General features: G+C 44.3%; 1 long non-coding RNA gene across 10 annotated transcripts; it reads right to left on the bottom strand.

The window, feature by feature from the left end:
• Positions 1-13,623: 13,623 nt before the first annotated feature.
• On the bottom strand, positions 13,624-17,684 carry LOC123443311. Of its 10 annotated transcripts, none has more exons than XR_006630614.1 (8): positions 17,071-17,684; positions 16,716-16,910; positions 16,170-16,396; positions 15,931-15,965; positions 15,139-15,776; positions 14,909-14,947; positions 14,255-14,421; positions 13,624-14,155 (listed from the first exon to the last, which is right to left on the bottom strand). It is a non-coding gene; the product is annotated as an uncharacterized LOC123443311 (long non-coding RNA). The 10 variants fall into 10 exon arrangements; XR_006630613.1 differs by adding an exon at positions 14,750-14,753 and having other exon boundaries at positions 14,909-14,942; positions 16,170-16,910; positions 17,071-17,683; XR_006630611.1 differs by adding an exon at positions 14,750-14,753 and having other exon boundaries at positions 16,170-16,910; positions 17,071-17,683.
• Between the last annotated feature and the right edge of the window lie 547 nt (positions 17,685-18,231).

Below are 18,231 nucleotides of genomic sequence, written 5' to 3' on the forward strand. Positions count from 1 at the left end.
CAAAATTACCATAACCACAACTCAAAACTAATTGAGATGAATCAAACTTCTCTAACTATTCAATGCACATGAAGGTGGAAGTTTTCTTATCCCTTTGGATAACTACCCCTTTTGAGACTACTTTCAAAGCATAGATCAACTACCAAGCCACGCACCGCTGCGCTCTAAAAGATATAAGTGAAGCACACAGAGCAAAAGTATCTATCTGAAAATATATAAGTGAAGCACATGTGAGCTGAATTGTCTACCAAAAGATATAAGTGAAGCTCGACAAAATGACGGTGTGTGCATGTCTCTCTCTATAGGTGTGCAGCAAGGATGATTGCGACACAACAAAAAAATAAAATACTCCTACGATACAAGACGCTCCAAGCAAAAACACATAACATGTGGTGAATAAAAATATAGCCCCAAGTAATGTTACCGATGGATTGAAGACGAGAGAGGGGATGCCTTCCCGGGGCATCCCCAAGATTATGCTTTTACGGCATCCTTGAATCTCTTGGGGTGCCTTGGGCATCCCCAAGCTTGAGCTCTTGCCACTTTTTATCTCTTTGTCCATAAGAACTTCACCCAAAACATGAAAACTTCACAACACGAAACTTAAACAGAAACTCGTGATAACATTAGTACAAGAAAGCAAACCACCACTTCCTTAGGTACTGTAGCAAACTTAAATTCTACTTGTGCTGATGTTGGGTTACTGTACTTTCAATCTTACATGGCTAATACCCTCCGATACTAGCCATAGTTTCATCAAAATAAGCAACCAACACAACAAAAACAGAATCTGTTAACAGCAGACCAGTCTATAGCAATCTGTATATTTCTTATACCTCTGGTACTTCAAAAATTCTGAAAACTTACGACAGTCTGGCAAATATGGTTAGAAATCAGAGGCAAAAAGAATCAACTCAAAATCTCTTACATAAAAAAATGAAAATTCTTTTCGTGAGCAGAAAGTTTCTGTCTTTTCCAGCATGACCAAACGATCATCCCCAAGACTAATCATAACGGTTTTGCTTAGCACAAACGCAAAAAGAAACACAAAAAACACAATCATAACAGAATTATGAAAGTGTGGAAAACACAAAACAGAAAGAAAAAAGATAGATTCATTGGGTTGCCTCCCAACAAGCGCTTTTGTTTAACGCCCTTAGCTAGGCAAAAAGTGATGGAATCACGTATAGTCATCTTTGGTGCTCAAACCATAAGTAGCCCTCATCATAGATTCATAAGGCAATCTTATTTTATTTCTAGGAAAGTCCTCCATGCCCTTCTTTAAAGGAAATTGAAATCTAATATTCTCTTCCTTCATATCGATGATAGCACCAATAGTCCTTAGGAAAGGTCTACCAAGAATAATGGGACATGAAGGATTGCAATCTATGTCAAGTACAATGAAATCCACGGGTACATAGTTCTTATTTGCAACAATAAGAACATCATCGATCCTCCCCATGGGTTTCTTGACAGTAGAATCCGCAAGATGCAAATTAAGAGAACACTCTTCAATCTCATGAAAACCAAGAATATCACATAAAGACTTTGGAATCGCGGAAACACTAGCACCCAAATCACACAAAGCATTACACTCATAGTGTTTTATCTTGATTTTGATAGTAGGTTCCCACTCATCATGAAGTTTTCTAGGTATAGAGACTTCTAGTTCGATCTTCTCTTCAAGAGATTTCATCATAGCATCTACGATATGCGCGGTAAAGGCTTTGCTTTGGCTATAAGCATGTGGAGAGTTTGCAATGGATTGCATCAAAGAAATGCATTCAAACAAGGAGCAATTATCATAATTGAATTCCTTGAAATCCAAAGTGGGAGTTCCATTACTACCCAAAATTTGGACTTCTTCTACTCCACTCTCCACACCTTTATCATCAAGATAGGTGGACTCTGAATCATTGGGGAGTTTTTCAACCAAAGTGGATTCATATCCAGCCCCTCCATAAGTAGGTTTGACACGCGAAAACAAATATTCAAGAGGAGAAACACCAAGCACTTTAAGATCTTCGTGATTTGCATCACTAGAATGCACCCTTTTAAACCATTCATGTCTAGCGCGAATTTTGGCGGTTCTTTCTTTGCTCTCATTCATGGAGATACACATAGCTTTCAAAGTTCCATCCAAGTTCACCTTGGGAGGAGCGCATCTAACTTTCAAAGTATCAATATCACAAGACATCCTATCAACGCTCTTAGCCAAATCGTCTATTTTGAGTAGTTTTTCCTCTATGGACGCATTGAAAATCTTTTGGGAGTTGATGAACTCTTTGATATTACTCTCTAGATCAGAGGGTAATTTGTTGTGATTTCCATAAGTGTTGCCGTAGGAATTGCCATAATTGTTAGAGGAGTTACTAGGAAAACGCCTAGGAACATAGTTTCCTCTAAAAGCATTATTGTTGCCAAAAAATTTCCTACCAACAAAATTCACGTCCAAACTAGCGTTGCTACTCTCAATCAAAGAAGATAGTGGCATGTCATTAGGATCTATGGTAGCGTTTCTACTAGCAACCAAATTCACCAACTCGTCCATCTTAGCACTAAGCGAGTTAATCTCTTCTATAGCGTGCACCTTTTTGCTAGCACACGACCTTTCAGTGTGCCACTGAGAGTAGTTGGTCATGATATTGTCTAGGAGTTTTGTAGCGTCTCCTAATGTGATTTCCATGAACGTTCCACCTGAGGCAGAGTCCAAGATATTGCGAGAAGCGAAATTCAAGCCAGCGTAAAAGATTTGTATAATCATCCAGAAACTCAAGCCATGAGCAGGACAATTTCTAATCATAAGCTTCATCCTCTCCCAAGATTGTGCAACGTGTTCATGATCAAGTTGCTTGAAATTCATGATATAGTTACGTAAGGAGATGATCTTAGCCGGCGGAAAATACTTGGATATGTAAGCATCTTTGCACTTATCCCAAGAATCGATACTATTTTTAGGCAAAGAAGAAAACCAAGTTTTTGTGCGATCTCGTAACGAGAAAGGAAAAAGTTTCAACTTAATCACGTCATTATCCACATCTCTTTTCTTTTTCATATCACAAAGCTCAATGAAGGTACTTAGATGGGATGCATCATCTTCACTAGGAAGGCCAGAGAATTGCTCTTTCATAACAAGATTCAGCAAAGCTGCGTTGATTTCATACGATTCCGCACTAGTGGCGGAGGCAACCGGAGTACTAATAAAATCATTATTATTAGTTCTCGAGAAGTCGCAAAGTTTGGTGTTTTCAGCCATGATGACTTCAACAAACAAACAAGCACACAAGCAAGCGAGAAAACCGGCAAAGGCAAAAGAAAACAGCGAAGGAGAAAGGTGATTGAAAACGGCAAATGTGAAGTGGGGGAGAAGAAAACGAGAGGCAACTGGCAACAAAAGAAAATGCAATAGAAGAGTTTGTGAGACCTACTTGGATAGATCTTGATTTCTCCTCCCCGGCAACGGCGCCAGAAATACTTCTGATGTCAGCTGTGATTCCCCGGAACGGCGCCAGAAATACTTCTCGTACTGCAACAAAAGACCTTCCAATGGCACCATAAATAGGCACGTCGACGGGAGAATACTTGGCTTGATCCTTCTGTTGCGGCTACGCCTTAAGGGACTTCCTAGGCAATTATGCAAAGGATTTCCCCCGTGGCCTTGGAGCTTTGCGTTGGTGTTCCCTCGAAGCGGAAAGGGTGATGTAGCATATCGGTGGTAAGTATTTCCCTCTGTTTGAGAACCAAGGTATCAATCCAGTGGAGGAGTATCTCAAGATCCTGCACAAACACGAAAGCTTGCTCCCAACGCTATGAAGGGGTTGTCAATCCCTTATAGATTGTTTGCCAAGTGAGAACTAAAAGCAACAAAGTAACAAAGCAAAGTAAAAGCGGAGGTGTAAACGATGGATGTGAATAGACCCAGGGGCCGTAGTGTTTACTAGTGGCTTCTCTCATGAAAGCAAGTAGACGGTGGGTGAACAAATTACTGTCGAGCAATTGATAGAACCGCGCAAAGTCGTGACTATATCTATGCAATTATTATTTCTATAGGCATCACGTCCAAAACAAGTAGACCGATACTGTCTGCATCTACTACTATTACTCCACACGTCGACTGCTATCCAGCATGCAACTAGTGTATTAAGTCCATAAGAACAGAGTAATGCCTTAAGCAAGATGACATGATGTAGAGGGATAATCTCAAACCAATGATAAAACCCCCATTTTTTACCCTTGATGGCAACTACTTGATGTGTGCCTTGCTGCCCCTACTGTCACTGGGAAAGGTCACCACATGGTAGAACCCAACACCAAGCACTTCTCCCATTGCAAGAATCATAGATCTAGTTGGCCAAACAAAACCCAAGACTCGGAGAGACTTACAAGGATATCAAATCATGCATATAAGAAATCAGCAAAGACTCAAATATATATCATAGATAATCTGATCACAAAACCACAATTCATCGAATCTCGACAAACACACCGCCAAAGAAGATTACATCGGATAGATCTGCATGAAGATCATGGAGAACTTTGTATTGAAGATCCAAGAGAGAGAAGAATCCATCTAGCTACTAACTACAGACCCGTAGGTCTGAAGTGAACTACTCAAGAGTCATTGGAGGGGCGATGATGATGATGAAGAAGCCCTCCAACTCCAAAGTCCCCTCCGACAGGGTGCCGGGAGGGGTCTCCAGACGAGATCTCGCGGAAACGGAAGCTTGCGGCGGCGGAAAAGTATTTTCGAGGCTCCCCTGATTTTTTGCTGAATTTTTGGGAATATATAGGCCAAGGATCTAGGTCAGGGGGTGGCCAGGGAGGCCACAAGCCCTGCCACCACCGTCTCCCTGGTGGCGGAGTGGGGGCTTGTGGGCTCCCTGGAGCCCACCTGGCTTGGCCCAGAGCCCCCCCTGATCTTCTTCCGTTCGGGAAAAAATCATTTCGGGGTTTTTATTCCGTTTGGACTCCGTTCCAAAATCAGATCTGAAAAGAGTCAGAAACACAGAAAAAACAGGCTGGCACTTGGCACTGAATTAATAAGTTAGTCCCAAAAAAGATATAAAAGGTACACAAAACATCCAAACAAGACAAGATAACGGCGTGAAACCATCAAAAATTATAGATACGTTTGAGACGTATCAGCAATCATGTATGATGATATTTCCTATGTGTTTATGAATAAATATAGTCCTTGGACATTGTCAATGATGTGTATCGACAAGTACTTGACTTGTTTGTGAGACTATGCATTGTATGATGAGTGCCCTAAATGGTCCCTAGTCGAAAGGGTTGTGTGGGCGCGCAACCAGTTAGACCAGCATATAACACAGTGGATGGTCCGGTCTCACTAGCCATGTAGCATTGGATGCTAGCCGGATAATATGGACTCAGAAATTTTTTGTTGGATTCGACGCAGTGGGATTCGAGTCGAGATAAGGTCCGAATTGGACACACCCAACTACGAGATGGAGTGATAGGTCATTTGTGAGTGTCTAGTACAACATACGTTCTATGTCCTAGGACCTGAGGTGGCTCATGTACTGGGGATGGTGACAGACTTGCTTTGGGCCGACCAAATGCTACTCCATGATTGGGTAGTTACAAAGGTAGGTTTCGGGCTTGTCCAAACCCATGCTACGAGACATGGTTGAGCAAGATGGGATTTGCCCCTCCGATCAGGAGAGATATACTCTCGGCCCCCTCGGGTGATCCGACGTGGATAAGCATGGCCATGCAACGAGGGTCATGAGACAATCCAAAGTGTTGGTCATATTCACCGGAATGAGAAAGAGGTCGTACTGCAACAAGGATGACCATGTCGCCTTGTGCATGGCAAAATATATCGTTTGCCAAAGAGAATAGAAGTATGAAGTACAGGTTCGCCTAACTAGCCTCATCGGACACTTGGAGTCGGCACGCTTTGCTAGAGGCCCCTACCGACTAGCCGAGTCGAATGTGATCTGACTCACGACCAAGTTAACGTGAACCTAAGGATTCACGTGCTTAAGGGAAGGAACACATGGGCTTTAGGATCTGTGCGAGGCCCAAGAGTTGAGCCCGTGCTGCATGCCTATATATAGTGGAGGTGCGACACACTTAGTCAGTTGATTGCTTCAACGCCGTCATTAGGGCTTTGCATGTGTTCCAACTAGCCACCTACACTCGCCGCTGCCAACCGTTCATCCGAACCTAGTAGTCTGCCGCATAGTGTTCCTCCTCCACGCGCGGATACCGTTAGAGGCGGTGCACTAGTGCCGCTCCGGCGAACCTATACGTGGGATCCAGCGAACAATTGTTCGAGGGAGAGGATCCAGCGATAGGCTGTTCGAGGGAGATCGAACAAGGAGGAGACGGACCACGAGGACGCGCTGCCCAACTCTACTTCTATTGCACGGCACTGCATGTCTAGTGGTAACGATGTGTGATCCATCTCCATAGCATGTTCTTGGATGTTCCGCGCGTAAGATTGTTTTTAATCCATCTGCGATGCACCTACGGTAGAATCCGATAGCAAGAGCCTAATCTTGGGGATGCCCAAGGCACCCCAAGGTAATATTCTAGGAAGACTCGCGTGTCTAAGTTTGGGGATGCCCTGAAAGGCATCCCCTCTTTTGTCTCAATCCATCGGCATGTCAGTTGAAGCTAAATTTTTATTCATCACATAATATGAGTTTAGCTTGGAGCGTCGTTTTCTTAGTTTGATTTCTATTTTTAGTTTGCCACAATCATGTTTTGCTGGACACACCAACCTGAGAGAGATACACATTTACTATGATTTGTTAGAATGCTCTTTGTGCTTCAGTGATATCTTTTGAGCTAAACAATTGCTCTAGTACTTCACTTATATCTTTTTGAGCACGGTGGCGTGTAGATTTTATAGAAATATTTGAACTCATGTTCTTCACTTATATTTGTTTGAGAGTTAATAAACAGTAGCGGTAATTTTCATGGGTCATAAATCTAGTCCAAAAATAATAAGTATTCAATTTATGATAATCAAAACCATCATGTAGCACACATAGAGAAATTGTGGGTTGATGATATTGATATGGTAATATGAAAAAGGTGTGGGTACATCATTGTTGATTCATAGAAGTAGTGGTATTAAGAGGTTTTAATTCCTTGTTTCTCTGAATGTTAAAAAGGCATGGCGGGGATGTGTGAGCATTTTTATTCCTAGTTGAAATCCTAGTGTTGTTTCGACTCGGAGCCGTGCAATGGTTAACTCCTCCCAACCTTCTCCATCGAGGCACGTGGGGGAGTTCGGGACTAAGGGGTCCTTGGGCCGCTTGCCTATTTCTATGGTCCGGACTCATGGGCCGTTCTATTATCCTTATTGGACTCCAGATAAATAAAGCGATGTTGTATTCAAGATGGACTCTTTTGAAGACTTGACATGCACTCCATGGTCACGTGGTGATCGACATGTTTCCTCCTTGATGTAACCAACGTTGTGTAACCCTAGCACCCCTGGTATCTATATAAACCGGAGGGCTTTAGTTTATACGATGAATTAAGTTCATTACTCCTAGGGTTTAGACCACAACATAAGATCTCGAGATAGATCAACTCTATACTGGATACCCCACCATCAATATAAACAAGAGCAGGGTATAGAGTTTTATCTCCATCAAGAGGGCCCGAACCTGGGTAAACATCATCTCCTTTGTCTCCTGTTACCTATCAATCCAAAGATACTCAATTCGGCCCCCCTACTCGAGATTAGCTTGTTTTAACACCGACATTGGTGCTTACATTGAGAGTTCCACTAGAGGATCATCAAAACAATCAATGGCTCGCTTAGTCGTCAATGAAGGTATGAGCACCAGGGATATCTTTGTCCCCGACGAGCTCTCCGCATTTGGTATCACTGCCCCGCATGTCAAAGCAACTCATCACCATGGCCAGGTCGGTGGGTTTTCCCTCGGCTAGGGAATCAAGTTCGGTGACTTGGTTTATGTCATTGATTCCCAAGGTGATACGGTCCTCGCTGGGACCTCGACTTCAACCCAAAGATCTGGAAACCCCAAAGCCTCGACTTCGGGTTCCCTCCCTGACCTCGCGTCTGGGACTGTGCCTACTTCAGATCTATCCTTAAGAACGGATGCGACCATTATATTCATAAATCAGGGGTTAACCTTGTCCGAACACACCCCTATGCTGACGCACCGGATATCAACTCCGGTAAAGCTCCGAGGACTAGTCCAGGATATCCCTCGGTGTCAAATGAGACGGTGGTCTGGATCCAAACCACGGAAAGTTCAGACATCCCGGCCCCGGCCTATGATTCAATCGGATTCGAGCCCAATGCAGGGAACTTTATTTTCCACCACCTCCCACTTAGTATCCACTATTGATGACTTAACCGATATGCTAGACTTCTCTTCGGACGAGGCCGAAGACACATTCACGGATGTCAATACATCTGCTCCTCCCATGACGGGGCGATGGATCGCCACCTCCACATATGATGTGTACATGGTGGGCACCCCTAAGGACAATAACGTCACAGGGAAGAGTTATGACGACACTCCGGTTAAAAGCAGTGGGATGAAACCTAGCAAAGCTAGCATTGCAAAAAGCCTAGGGCACGTATGGGCAATGAGAGCAATACATGAACTGATGAAAACGCCACCCCGGATGACCCAAAGAACCCCGTTGATCCCGCTGCTCCCATACACACGCTGGACGATTCGGAGGGACACACAGATTTGGATAAATTCGAGGACCTTGATGATTCTGAGGATAACAACTACGTCCCTCTTTCCGAAGAGGAGTATAGCCTCGGAGACGAGGATTTCATTGTGCCCAAAGACCCATTGGATCAGGAACAATTCAAGCGACAATTAATAGCCATTGCCTGGAGCCTCAAGATAAAACAACAACAGATGAAGGCCGAACAAGACTCCATCAATGACATATGGGCCCAAATCCTAGCCACTGAAGAAGGGTATGACAAGTAACAACATGGAAATAATAAAAGTTACTCACGCTGCCGAGTATTGCTAGAATTCGAGGATGAAGCCTTCGAGCCCATACTTCCTAGACGAACTTAGGGGGACTGTTGGCGTTCTGGGAACGGGGGTACCTAGACATGCCTGCCCGCGACCCAGGGCTAGCCCATTTCATCGACCGAACACAGCCAGGCACGTCAACACTCAGGGCAAGGCCCTCGTGAGGACTTGAGCCTCGCAAGGAGGAGCATCATCAAGACCCGCAGGGGGCCTCATCAGGACCCCTCCGAAGCGGTGGATATTTTGAGGCAAGTCCCAGCCTCAGGAGTCAAGGATGACGTGTAGGAAGGACAGGCAAGCAGCAGACAACAGGGCGGAGCAGTTTCCCCTTTAGTGCAAAGGGGCAAGGACGTACCGGGGTCCCCAAGGCATCTTCTGAAGGTTTCCCTTCTGGTGTAACAAAGCCATCACCGCCTGCCAGTAGGACAGACGTCATCCCTGGACCCGTCACTGCAGCGTTGGCAGCCACTTTGCAGGCGAAGAGCACTTTTGAGCAGGAGAGCATGTTCCCGTGTTCCCCTTCAAAATTGGCCATTGTGGGATCCCTTCCCACCGAAACGATAAGGGAAGAGGACCGGGGCTGCCACTATATATAGAGGGTAGGTAACTTCGTAGAGGGGGATCCGATCCATTCATTTGCCCATTGGCACCACACAAAGGCCATCCAGCCTCCGGAGGCCCTCAAACACTGTACTAGTTCATCCACCAACCTCCACGAGAGGCAATCCACCAAAGCAGGAGTAGGGTATTACGCTTCTCAGCGGCCCGAACCTGGGTAAACTGTCGTGTTCTGTGTCTTCCTCACCATCGAGTGAGTTCTTTGCCATCCACATCGAGTAGCAAGTTAGGTGAGGCTATCCCAAGAGAGATCTTCGTACACGCCCCTGAGTTCGAATATTAAGGGTTTTGCGGAGCCCGAAATCCGACAACGACAAGCCAGACCACCCCCTTCGAGGCCGAGACAGGACGACTGGAGACGCCAGGGAACAACCCGAACACCCTCGCAGATGAGGGAAGGAGCCAGTACAGCCCGGAGACCCATCTAACCTACGACACAATTTCAATGGCAAGGCAGGATAGACAAGATCTATCTATGGGTCCAGGGGGCACACTCCCGCTAGACGGGACAAATACCAAGCTTGATTCAATCATCATGATAAAGTTCGAGAGCCACCATGGAATATGAATTCATCTGACCTCCAACATGATGTGGCCCAGGTCGACGTCATGACTCACCCAATGTGTTTTACCGATGAGGAGATGTGGCACGAGTTCCCTGAATGGTTCAAACCCGTGAATATAGAGTGATACGACAGAACAATAGACCCATCCTTCTGGGTTGAAGATTTTCTTCTCCACATACATATGGCTCGAGGTGATGACCTTCACGCCATAAAATATTTACCATGAAAGCTCAAAGGACCAATGCAACATTGGCCTAATAGCCTCCCCGAAAAGTCCATTGGGAGCTAGGAAGAGCTCGAGGATGCTTTGCAACCTAATTTTCAGGGCACCTATGTCTGGCCGCCGGGCTCTGATGACTTGAGCCACATTGTACAAATAGACGATGTATCATCTTGGCTGTTTTGGAACCGATTCCTCACAAAGAAAAATCAAATCGTTGACTGTCCCGACATTGAGGCAATCGCCTCCTTCCGAAGTAACATTGGGGATGAATGGCTATCCCGTACGCTCGGGAAATATAGGCCAAGAACAATGGAAGCCCTTACGTCCCTTATGACCCACTTTTGCGCAGGCGAGGACATCTGGCTAGCCCGTCGGAACAACCCCCCCACAAACGCTGGCACATCCGAAGTTCAGGACAGAAATGGGAAGCCACGACGTAACAAGAACAAGCGTTGGCACAACGCCTGCGACAAAAGACACGACAGTCAACACCAGATTCAGCAACTCCAGGTATGGAACATGGAAGAAACCCTCCAAAGGGAATCGGGATGGACCGACCACGCTGGACAAAATACTGGACAAGCCGTGCTAGATTCACGACACCTAGAAAAAGCCTGCTACCCACACCAACCATAACTGCTGGGTAATCAAATAGGCGAGCAAAAATATAGCCGATGACCAGGGCAAGAGTCCCCGTAGAGAGGATGATGAAGAGCCTCGTCGACCGAACAACACGAGCCAAAAGGAATTTCCTCCTGAGGTGAAAACCGTGAACATGATCTATGTCACACACATACCAAAAAAGGAGAGGAAACAAGCACTTCAGGATGTATACGCCATAGAGCCAGTAGTCCCAAAGTATAACCCATGGTCGGCGTGTACGATCACATATGAGCGCACGGATCACCTAACCAATATTCGACATGGGGGTTCGGCAACCCTGGTACTCAACCCCTACATTGATGTATACCATCTCAGTAGAGTCCTTATGGACGAAGGTAACATCCTCAATCTGATTTACGCAAACACAGTGAAAAAATGGCTATCGATCCGTCAAGGGTCAAACCTAGTAACACCACCTTCAAAGGAATAATTCTTGGTGTCAAGGCTCGCTGCTCGGGCACCATAAGTTTGAAAGTAGTGTTCGGTTTGAACGACATCTTCCGCGGCAAAGATCTGATCTTCGACATTGTCCCTTTTGGCAGCGGGTGCCATGCACTCCTTGGCTATACAATATTCGCTCGCTTTAATGTCGTTCCCCATTATGCATATCTGAAGCTGAAGATGCAAGGACCCAAGAGTGTCATTACCATCAATGGTAACACTGAGCAATCCCTCCGAATCGAGGAATATAGTGCGGCTCTTGCAGTCAAAGTACAGGCGGACAATACGAATCTCAAGTCCCAGCTCACCATTAAGGAAAACAAACGAGCTCGCGTTCTGACACAGTTATCGGATCCTTCTCATGATAAAACTAAATAGGGATACACTCCCCATAACAGGCCATCACCACCAGCAAAATAAGTGCCTTGAAGGCACATTTTTGTGGTTAAGATACCATGGGCACCTGTGGGGACCGACTACACATGACCATCTCTTCGGCTAAACCGAACTATGGTCATTACACATCCCCGGACAAATAAATGTACCATAAAGGACCAACTCTGCATCAACCTATACACACATCGACGACTTCTCAAGACCACCTTTGCTAAAGGTACACTCGCCAACTATTTTCCCCCTGTCAAGAGTACTTCTCGAAGAGTAAAGGCGCATACGTGCAGCAAGGCACCATAAGGGACATCGAGCCATCCAAAAAAGACCATGTGTAAACCTTTCCTTTGTAAATTTCTTTTAAATATTTATAATAGTTTCTTGAGGCAATTCTGATTGTACGGATATGCATCACAAGTTAATCAGAAATACAAATCACTCTTTGTGATTTGTTAACCTTTCTACATATTTTTTCTCCTTCTTTTCCGAACTGTTTTTCAACACTAGCACAAGCGTGTTTGATACACATATTAGATGCTAATGGCTAATTGACTGGGGTTTAGCTTTAGTGGTCATCCCCAACATCGTTCCGCCACTATTTTGTATTACATGTGTGCGGAGTCGTGGATATTGCATTATATGCATCGATTCAGAATTATGTATTGGGTCAATAGTTGGGTTGCCCTGCTCCTGTGCTTACCCATTTATGTTCCGCTCGTTCGGCTAAACGGGTAAAGGGAGAACCGCTACAATTGTACTTCTAGCTCGTCTCATTAAGTACCTCAGCGGAGAAAGCCGAAAACTGACTATCATAATAAGCAAGAACTGGTATGTGATCCGATGACAAAAATTAAACTAAGAGCCTCTGGAGATTCACTGCTCTATGCGGAGGGTTTGGAGTTACAAAAACCAAGTGATAATGGTTTTTACACCTCGGCATATCTGAACATCACAATTTGCAAGGGGGCTCTTAATTATCCCCTGCAGTCAAGCCCCTATGGTTAAGCAAAAGAATTAAAGCCACATAATCCGATTCCCTTGTTTCATCCCGCACTACCGCCTTCGGGCACCAAGACGTTGGCTAAGGGTAACAGTGCGGAAGGCGAAAACACCCCTAATAACATCTATTAGGGGGCTGAAGCCAACGATGGGAAACTTCCAAGTTAAAACAATCACATAGGAGTCAAAATTGAAAACAATATAAGACATGGTATACCATGCAAAGCAATATAACACCGTATCATACAAAGATTCAACAACTCATACATGAGAGTGTTTTCATTCAATGATTACATCCTTGGGGCACCGATGAAAGGACGTGGATGTCGCCTAGAGGGGGTGAATAGTTGCTTTAAAATAACTAGGAAAAGTGCTCGTGCGTTGCAACGGGTAGAAAAAAGAAAGAATGCACACACGTGCCTGCTAAAACTACCATATAGAAGGTCACTAAGGCAACTATTTTATAAGTTGGTGAAGAAGTAATCGAAATGGTACACCATTTTATTCATCATCTAGAAGTATGATGGAGTGAAATTTGATTAATTGTCCAAACGTGTGATGGAAAGAAAGATAAGACCTAAGTCATTCATAATTCGCATCTTGTCAGGCAACAGGACTAATTTTTGTAGAATAACACACAACCACAATCATAGGAGTTGAGTTAACGATTTTGATTGAAACTGAACCCATTACTGAATAGACCAGATAAACTGCAACTTTCTGAATTCTATTGACCCTTTTGTTTATCATGGTGGTTCCGCTCATAAGGAGGATCACCTGACGTTGCCATGGCTACTGAAAACAATTTTACCAGTAGCCATTATGATAGTACCGCGATCTTGTAAACTATCCTTGTAAGAACATAAATTTTTCCGAGGAAAGATGTCCCATTGGGAAAATGCATCGTTCTCACTGGACACTCGAGTGCATGCCGATGCATGTGAAATGGATGCTGAGTTTCCGGTTTCCACGCCCGTTGAGGCATATCCCGCGTCGCACGAGGGACATGGCATGGGTGGCTGAGGTTTCAGTTTCCTTGCATGATGAGGTGGCTGCACGGGCTACCACGCCGGTGGTGGCAACAATGCAAAAACAAGAGGGTTGGTGGTGGCTGACGTTGCGGCACGCATGGAGTGGCGGCTGCACCCGGGCACGTAGTGGGCATAGAAATGTCACACCAAAATTTCAAACGACTGATTCAACACTTGCATGTGGGAGAAAGTCGTGTTGGTTTTTTGCTGTAGAAGAAAAATAACGCAGGTGAGAGACGTATGTGAAAAGCAGAGGAGGGAAGGACAACATATAAAACATGCTCGAGCAGATGGTAGACGGGCAACCTGTCGTCCTGGCCATTGTCGACGGCTTTCGCCTTGAACCGTCATCTCTGACCTCACTGGTGTGATGCCCCAAGTCAACCCCATGCTTGAAATGATGTTGCGTGCATGCCCTTAAAATTCAGTTCAGAAGCTACATGCAAGTGTTCAAAGTTCAGTTCAGAAGGTACCTGCAGGTATTCAAAATTAAGAAGATTGAGAACATAGCAAAACAGAGAAGGGGGGGGGGGGGGAAGGGACGACCAGGATGCAAGCTTAATGATATCACTCAATTTGATGGTCAACCATCTTGCTTACTCAATATGTAGATTAATTGTAGTTCTTAATCATAATAAATGTTATTCTACCATAAGCATCAACACAAGCACTGTCTTGCTAGAAAGAACAAGGCACTAGAATAAGAATAGATACCAAAGAAACTCACTACAAATCATGCCAAATAGAAATAAATATGCACAAAAAATACTCATCAGAACAAGCACTTTGAGAAATAAGTACCATGCTGTTATTGGGATTGAGTGCCATAGCATGGAGCCACCGCAGGTTCAGTCAAAAAGACACAATTGGTAGTTTTAGAAATCAAGTGCTTGATGAACTGATACACGATAGTAGAGTGCAGCGCAATTTCAAGTTTCTAGTACACAATGGGAATCTCACCTCTATATAAAAAGATGATACCTCGAATAACTACCTGAACTGTTACACAAAGATACGACTGATGAGTAAAATCGGCATGGGCATACCACAGTACAGGAAAACAATTAGCATACACACGATACATTGAAGAAATGGTAAGTATATGTAATGCAGAAGGTCACGCCAAGTCACAACACCATTATAGAAGATACTACCAGGTGGGAGGCCAGAACAAAGTCGAAGTGCTAGACCTGTATGACAATTGACAAAAGAAATTCAGCTGCTTCCCATTTGCTACCACCTCAAGTTTTTTTGAATTCCTGTCAACAACATATTTTCCGCCTAACAGAAAACAAATTAACGAAGTAAAATTCTTGTAGTCAATCACAATATGGTAAGAGTTCTCCTTTATAGAAAGAAGACATGATCATTCATTTGAAGTATGTGCTTTTATCATGTGCTATTTTTTCCTAGCATATCCCATGTTTATTGGTAAAGGTACAAGATTGAGACTACGTTTTTCTACCATAGTAAACGAGTTTGTTATATAGTTCTCTAAAAGACAGTACATTTTATCTTTACCATAATAGTTTTCTGACATGAGTCTGGTTAGCTTTTGTTAAATGTTCTCCAACACTTTTCACATTCTTGGGTTTATTTATAGGCATCAGAACACAAAGAAAAAAATTGACATGCCTTCTTTGGCAAGTTTGACACTTCTCAGGCAGTACTAACAACACCAAATCCTCTTCTTTCTTCAACTCTTGTAGAACTGCAAACACCTTTGATGTGGAACATCTTGACCCTTCATGGTGATGAATGTCACCTCTACATAACAAGAATTGGTCTGAAGTCATTTGACACTACCAGGGAGGTAGCATATGTATACCTATCAATGCAAGTTGTCTTCACATTAGGAGTCAGAACAACATAACATAGTGTATGCAGAGTATGATGCCAGGACAATGATATAGGCTGAGGCTCTTTTGATAGAATACCACTAAGGTGTTTTGCTACCGGAAGCCTTATAGGGTGTGGGATACCTGCTACTGTATGGCTTGAATGACTTTGTTTCGCCCTGCAAATACGTTGATATTCTTGTTAAATAGCAATATGCATCAAATGAAATTTTAAATGTAACACTCTCTAATTCAATGAGCATTTCAATGCGTATAACATAGATCCACTGAATTGTTTCTATTTGGTACTTCTACTTGAACTGTAAAAGCATCCACTGAAACATAAGAAATGTGAATAAAGTATCAGAGACAGCTATCCTTACAAATTCAGGAGCAAAGCCAATCTCATGGTTTCCAGCTGTCGAGATCCAAGGCTGGTATGCGAGATTCCGCTCTACAAATCTTACCCACATATGTCACCTTGTATTATCATGACATGGGTAATTATCTCCATATGTTAGGTCCTAGAAGAAAAGCATTGCCTGGCCTTTTGAATTGGACTCGTAATGAGCGAGCGTGACACTGGATTTGAAACTCTAACCAAGATCACCTAAACACAATAGTAAAATTCTAGGTGATAGTACTCATAAACTGCAATAGTAAAATTACGTTGGAATTCAGACATGATCATGCAAGTTATATTCTGAGCAAATTTGACAATAACTATCACACCAAATCTATATGGAACATCTGGGCCACTTTTCAGAGGGGTCCTGAACCAAAACTTTCTCAGCGACTCTTCAACCTAAAGTTTCTCAACGACATAGTAATGCTTTGTATCAAACTACAAGAAAGTCATAATTAAGTGTTGAATCAAGATACCAGCCTTCATACAAACATAAGCATCAAATGTTCGACAGACCGGTAACCTTCAACTTCTTGATTGCACAATGATGAATGTATCTCGAGGTATATTTGTAGAATGTATACTGCAAATGATTTCCCTTCGCGGAACAGTTGAGATTATCTTCTCAAGTCATGTAAAGCACATTGCTTGATCCAGGTTTGACTGTTGTCACACATGTGATTATTGTACTGCCATGGTTGCCTTGTGTGATACGAACCTGTTAGAGCACGTCATCAATCAGTATGAGAGTGGAAGCCACCAACAAACCCATGATTGAGCTGCAGAGAAGGGTGGACTCTGATACTACAACTCCCTCTTTGCTGGTTGCTGATTTATGATTAAATTAGAAGATGGAAGAAAAAGCAACATGGTTAGACCTGTAGATCGTATGGCATGTGCCGAGAAGGCCAGCCGTCCTTCTCCCCCCATTCTTCTTCTCCCTCATTCCTCTCTGGTTTCTTTTTTCTATACCAGGGGAACTTAAGCCCCGCCACGACCTTGGAGCTCTCCCTGCGAGCAATGGAGGCCCACATCTACCTGGAAGGACTTCACACCACCGCACTGGATCCCTTCATCTTGTGTGCCCGTCCGCTGTCGCCCGACTCTGGCGAGCTCCTGCCTAGGTCATCGGATGCCTTGCTCCATACTTCCTCGTCATCTCCGGTGACCCCCGCCTCGCCGCCCGCTTAGGATCAACCTCCCCTGCCGCTTCCACGCATGGATCTGGCCCCTGCAAGCTCTAGTCGTTGCCGGCGGCAGGGGCGATGGCGACGCACGGTGAGGAGCGCTGCAGGAGGTGGAGATGGGGATTGGAGGCAGGGTCATGCGCGGAGGACTCGGATGGCGCTGGGAGGAGGGTTCGACGGAGAGTAGGCAGGCCGGTGTGCGGGGAGGACGGCGCGGCGCCGGATGTGGGCCCATGGCGGATCCAGATGGGGTGGGAGGCGCAATCGCTCAACTCGGTTGGTTTTTTTGTCAAACACGTCCATAGATCGAAACTTTTTTCCCACTTATTTACTGGACTACAGGTTGAATTGTGACAAACAGAGGGACTTTTTTGCAAAAATGCCACAACGTACGACCAGAAGCACTATTCGCTTTATTATTAGGTAGAGATTACGATTTAGGCTTGAACAAATGCGGAATAAAACTAACGTTTAATTATTGAAGCATATAACTGAAACAAGTAGGATCACCTATGTGCAACAACAACTTATGCTAAGCAACGTAAACAACTAAGTGATATCAAGATATATAACATGAAACAATATGCCTATCACAAAGTAAAGTGCATAAGTAAAGGACTCGGTAAGAGATAATCGAGGTACATGAAGACAACGATGTATCCCAAGTTCACACCCTTGCAGATGCTAATCTCCGTTTGGAGCGGTGTGGAGGCACAATGCTCCCCAAGTAGCCACTAAGGCCACCGTAATCTCTTCACGCTTTCGCACAATGCAATATATTGTGATTCCACTAAGGGACCCTTGAAGGTGGTCACCGAACCCATACAAACAAGGTTGGGGCAATCTCCACAA

This window comes from Hordeum vulgare, chromosome 3H (genome assembly GCF_904849725.1).
Source record: "Hordeum vulgare subsp. vulgare chromosome 3H, MorexV3_pseudomolecules_assembly, whole genome shotgun sequence".
Lineage (NCBI taxonomy): Eukaryota > Viridiplantae > Streptophyta > Magnoliopsida > Poales > Poaceae > Hordeum > Hordeum vulgare.